The sequence below is a fragment of the Vigna radiata genome, unplaced genomic scaffold, assembly GCF_000741045.1.
Source record: "Vigna radiata var. radiata cultivar VC1973A unplaced genomic scaffold, Vradiata_ver6 scaffold_43, whole genome shotgun sequence".
In the NCBI taxonomy this organism is placed as follows: Eukaryota; Viridiplantae; Streptophyta; class Magnoliopsida; order Fabales; family Fabaceae; genus Vigna; species Vigna radiata.
The window spans coordinates 1,885,845-1,893,893 of NW_014542924.1; positions in this window are offsets into that span (position 1 = coordinate 1,885,845).

Sequence of the window (8,049 nt, forward strand, 5' to 3'; positions counted from 1 at the left end):
TTTTGCACCTCCTCTGATTTATTTCCTACACTTTGAATGATAACAGGGTCAAGAAATCCATAGATAGTAGCATTCTTTCTCTCGATGCTAAGGTGATGCAAATACCTTCAATATCAACAAATAATGTTAGAATCAATACATGAATGCAATATGAGAATATTTTCATGGTTTGTCAAGATTGAACTTACAAATTCCAAACTTGTAGAACTGTTGTAGAGAGAAGATCATTACCAATGACAATCTCACAAATATCCCTATGACATACAAATAAAGTGGTAGTAGCAGTCTTGCATGTCAACTCATGAGGCATATCTATCTCAATAGTTTTATTCCCCATTGTCACTACCGCTGCACCAAGTTGTTGTAGAGGAGACAATTGTGGTTGTGGAGGTGTAACAATGTTTGTCTTCTTAGAAATGTCCTACATTTAACCACAAAATAAGTCTAATATATACATCAAAATACAAGAAATACATAAGTAATGAAGGTAAGTATGAATAACAATACTTACTAAAATTGGCTTTGCCAATCTGGATGGCCAAATGACAAAATTTCCTGGTGCTTGCCCCACTGTTTGAACCTCCTCGCTAGGCACAGGAACACGAGCAGAGCAATCTTTAATATCTACAANCACCACTCGCAACATATCATCTTTAATAGTCTCATGGTGGATGATGCTTCCCAAATTATATATTTTACCTAAGACACAAAAGTACATGACAATTGTTGAGTACAATGGTTGACACTAATAAGAATAACTACAACATTGGTTTCCCAGTTTTCATGCCTTTGGTTTCCCAATTTTCAGTGGTCTGTGCTTATAGCAATGATAGGTAAAATATGTGAGTAATGTTAAAGATCAAATGCATTTGGAAGTTAAAATTTGTGAAATATACAGTTTATATCTCTATGAACTGCTTCTCTTTCTATCTAGTACACTATTATGTTATTTATATTATAAGATGTTTTAGCTGAACACATTATAAAATAAGCTTTTTTCCTGATAAGTGAATGATTTGTCATGTATGCAGCGCAGTATGTTATGAATTGGTGCTCAAATATTTCGGCAACATTTGTAGAGTAAATTGGACAATTATATTCATTGTAACTACTAGGGAGAACTCATGTTGTCTTTAATTAACATTTTGATGTTGACAGCCACTTGTGAGTAGGTTTTTAGATGGGTGAAGTGCATTGATCAAAGAGCCAAACTCTTAGAGAAAGAAGTGTCTCAATTTAAGCTTCTGATTGGCTAACTCTTAGAAAATTTAGGGTGGTTGGTAGGTTTCCTCGTGACAATTAATTGCTGAAATTCCAGGCATAGTGTAGGGACCCCACATGTTATCCTATATTATATTATGCTATGCTATGTTATGCTATGCTGCACTCTTTTATTCTTCCTAAAGTCGTCAGCTTTTCCAATAACCATATCTTTTCATTCAATTTCCCATCTTCTGATAATTCAAGCATCTCAAAACTCTATGCATTCTTTCATCAATCATTGAAACAGAAAACACAACTGGGTATGAGCCAAAAGCAAAAGGGTTTAAGGTCAATGTGTAAAAATAAATTTCAACTTATTCCTTTTATGGCCCCCTTAATTTTCGTTTTTAACTTCAAAAGAGAAAAGGGAAAGCTCCTACTCACTCAAATCTCGCACTGCTTTGTCTTTTCAGAAAGATGATCTGCGTCAGAAGAATGTCTCTTCTCCCATCATCATCATACCATATCTCTTTCTATATATCTATATTTATATATATATACCTATACCTATTACCTGCTTTGTTTATCCTGAAAAAGAAAATGCTAATTACAAATCCAAACCATGCAACCAATGTAGACAGTCTCACTTCTGAAAGCTCAATCAATCACCCTACGATAGTTTTGAAACTGATTGCCTATTACAAATATATCTTTCTTGTTTTCTAAAGGCTAGGAATTAGCATAGCTTGCTAGAATACTAGTTTAAAGTGAATGCATATATAGATTAATGTTAGTAATCAAATATCAAACTTACTATTTATTTAATGTTATGTGACTAGGATGAATAAGAACATACATTGATCACATGAGTTATTATTGATTATATATTTTCTTGTCATATTTATTATTGTGATTTGTTTCCCTTGTGACAGCGGTTTACTCGTCTTGGTGGTAAGCTTCCAAAAGGAGTTTTGCTTGTTGGTCTAAAAGTCTAAACTTTGTGCATATAATCTACTTGTTCAATCTGTATAGGGTCTAAAAGTATAAACAATGTTTCAGCTAAACAATTACTATTCTCTATAATCAAAGATTGGATTTTTCATTAGTTAAACAACTAATGAAATTTGCTGTATACATGAACATGCAGTCACTAAAAAACTACATGAACAAAATACAATCTGCTGTATACATAGAGAAAATGAAGAAATAAATTGAATTTACCTAAGGCCACTAAATGCCCGGGGGGATCATCAAGATACAACTCACAATCAACAGGGACATCAACACCATCCCCTGATTCCTCAGAAAGAGGACAACTCCCCTTTGTGCTAGCACCAACCGGGGGAGCCCCCTTTGCTGGACCTTGAATAGTCAATCCTAAGGATGCTATCTTAGATTTGATTTCTGACAATAACTCATCTTTCAATTCTGGGAACAACTCTTTCTTAAACTCATTTCTTAGCACCATCTTATCGGATTCAGTAAGTTGTTCTAAAGTAACCCTTCGACGAGTACCACCAAAGAATTGTTTGATGCCTATCCCTCTTCCAACACCACGAACAAATCCTGGCTTCTCAGGACGTCCAATGGCAGTAGCTAATATGTCATTTCTGCCTTGTTGAGTGAAGGAACCTTGAGAGCTTTTTTCCACTAAGTCATCCTGTAAAAAGAAAGTATTTTAGTCCACCTATTACAGAATACATGCCAAAAAATATACATTTTTAAATTAAAATTAGGCTTGGAATGAGTTACTAACAATCCTCTCCGCTACAAGTCGAGTCTCTTCAGAAGTGTATTCTCCTGATGGCTTAGTGCGAGCTCTCATCCATTTCTCATGACGTGGAGGTGGAGAAATCAAACTCAAATCTGACCGATCATTGGTAGCTGAGGAAGAGGCCTCATGGATCATAATCTCCTCTAACCTATGATATCCCCCACGAGACAATCTGTGTGGGTGGAGATTTTTTTTCACCGTGTCCTGTGCAGCTTTTCTCTTTTCCTATTTCAAACATGTCATATAAACAATTAATAAGAAATTTTCAAACAAAAAAAATGAATATGAAATGATAAATAAAACATTCAATTTACCTGAAAGGTAGGGTCTAATCGTTTGTCTCGAAAAGCCTGTCACATTTCCTCATCAAGGAACTGATAAATCTCACAAGGATTCTTGTGACTTAACTTACCATGAATATACCGACTAGTAAGGTTAGTCTTGAAACACCTCCATCGTTGCCCAGCATATGATATCCATTTAGTTCTCAACAACTTGGTGTTTGGGACATCATATGTTAGCTACATAATAGGTACATGAATGTTAGATTTACAATTTTGCTAATAATTGTGGAAGTTAAGTTAAGATTTTCATACCATGATAGTTTGCCATATTTGGTTCTTCACTTCTTCAGGAACATGGTCCCACTNGTCAATAAGAATACTAACCTTACTTCTACCAAGTAAGGCAACAAAGCTAGTGAATCTTACACGGTTGTCTCCAAGAACTTTTCCTGTACTCATATCAAATTGAATGGGCAATCTTTGATCAGCACTACGACTAATAGTCAAGTCTTTGAGCCTAGTAGAACGTCTACGCTTAGGTTGGGTAGACGATTGACTTTTGTCCTCACTTTGTGATGGTGGAGGTGTAGATGGATCAGCCATAATCTTAAGCTCCAATCTGTGTACATGTAAATGTATCAGCTAGTTTTGTTTTAAATTTTAGAAATCACAATACATAAATTAATGCTTACAAGTTGATTTGGTTGCATCAAATCATCTATTAGTGCGAAGCATCAATAGATAGATTAAGCATCAAAGTGCGAAGCAACTGAAAGATCAACTATTAGTGGAAATTATCTAGCAGTTTTCCCAGTAAGCAAAACAGAAACAGAAGGGGAAATTATTCAAGTATATACTCCCCAATGCTAGGCTATACAGATATTAGATATAATGTAAATTAGTATTCTTATCTCATTGTAATTTTATTTTTTAATGGACCAGAGGCAGAGATATATATGTAAATTAGTTGCTTGTTAAAGTTAACTCTCATTACTAAATCTAGTTTTCTATTCGCTTATTAGATCCTCTTTCTCTCTAATTTTTTTTCCTGAGACATTTTTCTTGGTTTTTGCATGCTCACCTGTGTCTTATTTGGTTTGATATTTTTCATTTTTCAGAAATTTGTGCATTTTCTCTTTGTACATAGATCCTTGTAACGATATCTTTGTTTTCTAAAAGGTCAAAATGTTTAGATTATTGCTCTATATAGAACCAACTATCCCAAAAGCTTAGTTGTTACGTGAAGGCTTATGCATGCTTTTATATTATCATGTTCTATTGTACAGGAGCCTTTTTGTGCTTAAAGTCTGGACAATGCTAACATATCACCCTACCCTGGGATAAAATTCTACTTTTATTTATAAGAAGAGGGGCAACAAGGGTCAAACTCTTGTCCGTTTAATAGACTACAATATACTGACAAGAATTGGTTATTATGCAAAATAGTTTTTAATTTGAAATCTTTTGAGTGGTTTTATGTATAAAGTTATAACACACTATCAACAAATAAGAAACTGCTACTTTGCTGTAAGTACAAAGGACTTCTGTGGCAACTTTGGGGAAAAAATTAAGGGCTTTTACTACTAGTAGAAGTTTAAAACCTAATACAAGACGACACAGGGCTAGACTTCAAGCATCAATGTATACTTTTGCCGAGAAACCACAACCTAACTCTATTTACGTTTTTCTTAGGTACCTACATGAAGTTTGTTCACCATCTGTTGTTCATAAGAATATAAAGTCAACCAACATATTGCTTGATACAGATCTCAATCCTCGTCTTTCTGACAGTGGATTGGCAAGCTATACTCCAAATGCAAATCAGGTGATTTTTAGTTTGTCTGCCTAGAACCTAATTACAGAGGAAATTATGTTTCAGACAAATGGTGGTGGCTACTCTAGCCGAAGCTGGCATGAATCTTGCAGATGACATGATTGAAAGCATTATTGACAAGGTATTCTTTATCTGATAACTTCAATGTATATTTCTAATCTTATGTTCATAAGTCTAGGTATATTGAAGCAGTAATAAGTTCTTTTTTAGTTATTTCTTAATTTCAATTTATGCTTGGCCCTTTGTTAGTGTATGAAATTTATTATCTTTCTCCCTCTTCTTTATAAAACATGTCAGTTATAGCCAATTCATACTTTCCCAAGTTTCACTGTTTAAGTGTTATTTTCAATGTGACTAATTAGTGTTATTTGTTACCCAAATAATGTGTTTGCACGTATATACCTATACAAGTTTGAGAGGAAATATTAGAGGCATTTGTATTTATTATCCTCATTGTAATTTTATTTGCTTTTCAAAGTTAGTTGGTGTATCTATCATTTACTTATAATGTGATTTGGGAAATATTTTGAGCATTATTTATGATTTGGGAGCAGAAAGAAACCACAACTAAGGTTTTAGACCCATAATCCAAAGTAAGGGAAAGAAAGCAAAAAGCTTGGTTACTAGGAAGGATGAATGAGAGATAGCAAGTGGCCTAAATCCATAAAGTTTAACAGACCCTTCTTGATGTTATGTTGGAATATTCTCCCACAACCCTTCGTGATGGTCATCACGTGTGGCATGGACATCATCAACTTCAGTATCAACATCTAATGTTGGTATATTTGTGGAGAAAGATGGTGTCTCATAAATATCAAGTGTTGAATCGTCATTTGGATGAGTACCATGTGTGGTTCTTCCTTGGAGAACAATTGACCATTGTTTGTTAGAAGGATCATTGACATAAAAAACTTGTTTTGCTTAAGATGCCATGATGAATGACTCATCTGTATATTTGGCCTTATGTAAATCAACCAAGGTAAAACCCAAATCATCAGTTTTAACACCATTATTACTATCAACCCATTTACATTTAAAAACAGGAACTCTGAAACTTGTATAATCAATCATCCATATATCTTCAATTACACCAAAGTAACACATTGAAGCCATAATAGGATGTTTATCCTTTGAGCTAGAAAAATACATTGATTCAGCCACAACCATAACTCCACTATTTTGCATAGTACTTTTATCATCTTCAGATTTTGTATAAAATGAACAATTATTAATATCATATCCACACCAACATATAACATCAAAGTTTGGCTCACATGCTAACCATTTCAATGTATCACAACTTGTATTATCATTATGAACTTTTTCTTTGAACCACTTTAAGAAAGTCTTGTTATGCTCATTAATCAACCTCTTCTCAAGCATCCGTGGATTATCTCTCTTTACAATGTCTTTGTGAGCACTTAGGTAGGGTTGGACAATATCAGTGTTATTCAAGATATAAAAATGTGCTCGGATAACTTCATGCCGTGCCAATGTCACCACTTTTGCACTTCGAGTACCTTTACCAGCAATTCTTCCATGGTGGCGAGTTTTAGGTACCCCTACCGCTTCAATATTTGATATGTATTCTATACAAAACTCAATAGCTTCCTCTGCAATATATCTTTCAACAATTGATGCTTCAGGACGATATTGGTTCTTGACGTACCCTTTCAATATCTTCATGTATCGCTCAATTGGGTACATTCATCGCAAGAACACTGGTCCACAAAGTCTAATTTCCCTTACTAAATGTATAATCAAGTGAACCATGATGTCAAAAAATGATGGAGGGAAATACATCTCCAACTCACACAATATAAATTTAGCCTCATTCTCCAAATGATCCAACCATGCAGGCTCAAAAACTTTACTACAAATGGCATTAAAAAAGAAGCATAATCTAGTTAATGCATATCTAATATTGTTAGGCAATATTCCCCGAATCGCCACTGGTAGGAGTTGTTGCATTAAAACATGACAATCATGAGATTTTAACCCAAGCAATTTCAAATCTTTCATAGATACAAATCATTTCACATTGGAAGAGTAACCATGCGGAACTTTCACACCACGTAAAAACTCACATAAACTTCTCTTTTCTTGTTTAGATAATGTGTGGCATGCCGGAGGCAAGTATGTTCGTTTGCCATGAGATTGTGGAGCTAATTGTTCTCTTATTCCCATTTCAACCAAGTCCAAGCGACTCTTCATGCCATCTTCTGTCTTGCCTTGAATATTAAGGAGTGTTCCAATAATACTGTCACACACATTTTTCTCTACATGCATGACATCTATACAATGTCTCACATTAAGCATCCTCCAATATGGGAGATCAAAGAAGATTGATCTTTTCTTCCATATGTTTGTTGTTGTGGCTTGCTTTTTTGTCTTGCCAAGCACAACATTGATGTCCTTTACACGTTCATATACTTCTAATCCACTTAAAGGTGTAGGAGCTATTTCATTTTCTTGACATCCATTAAATGCTTTTTTTAATTTACCAAAAGGATGGTTTACACTAAGAAATCTTCGATGTCCAATGTAAACTGTTTTCTTTCCATGCTTAAGTTGATGGTGACATGTGCCTTCTTCACATATAGGGCATGCTTTGTGACCCTTTGTGCTATACCCACTCAAATTACCATATGCGGAAAGTCATTGATTGTACAAAATAACATCAATGTCTTCCTCCCACAACATTTTCAAATCTTCAACTAGTGGGCTTAAATAAACATCAATGTCATTTCCTAGTTGTCCTGGACCAGAAATCATTAAAGATAACATGACGTATTTACGTTTGAAGCACAACCAAGGAGGTAAGTTGTAGATCACTAACATGACGGGCCATGAGCTATGTTTACTACTCAAGTTACCGTACAGGTTCATTCCATCTGTAGCAAGTCCAAGCCTAAGGTTTCTTGGATCATTTCCAAAATATGGAAACATTGAAT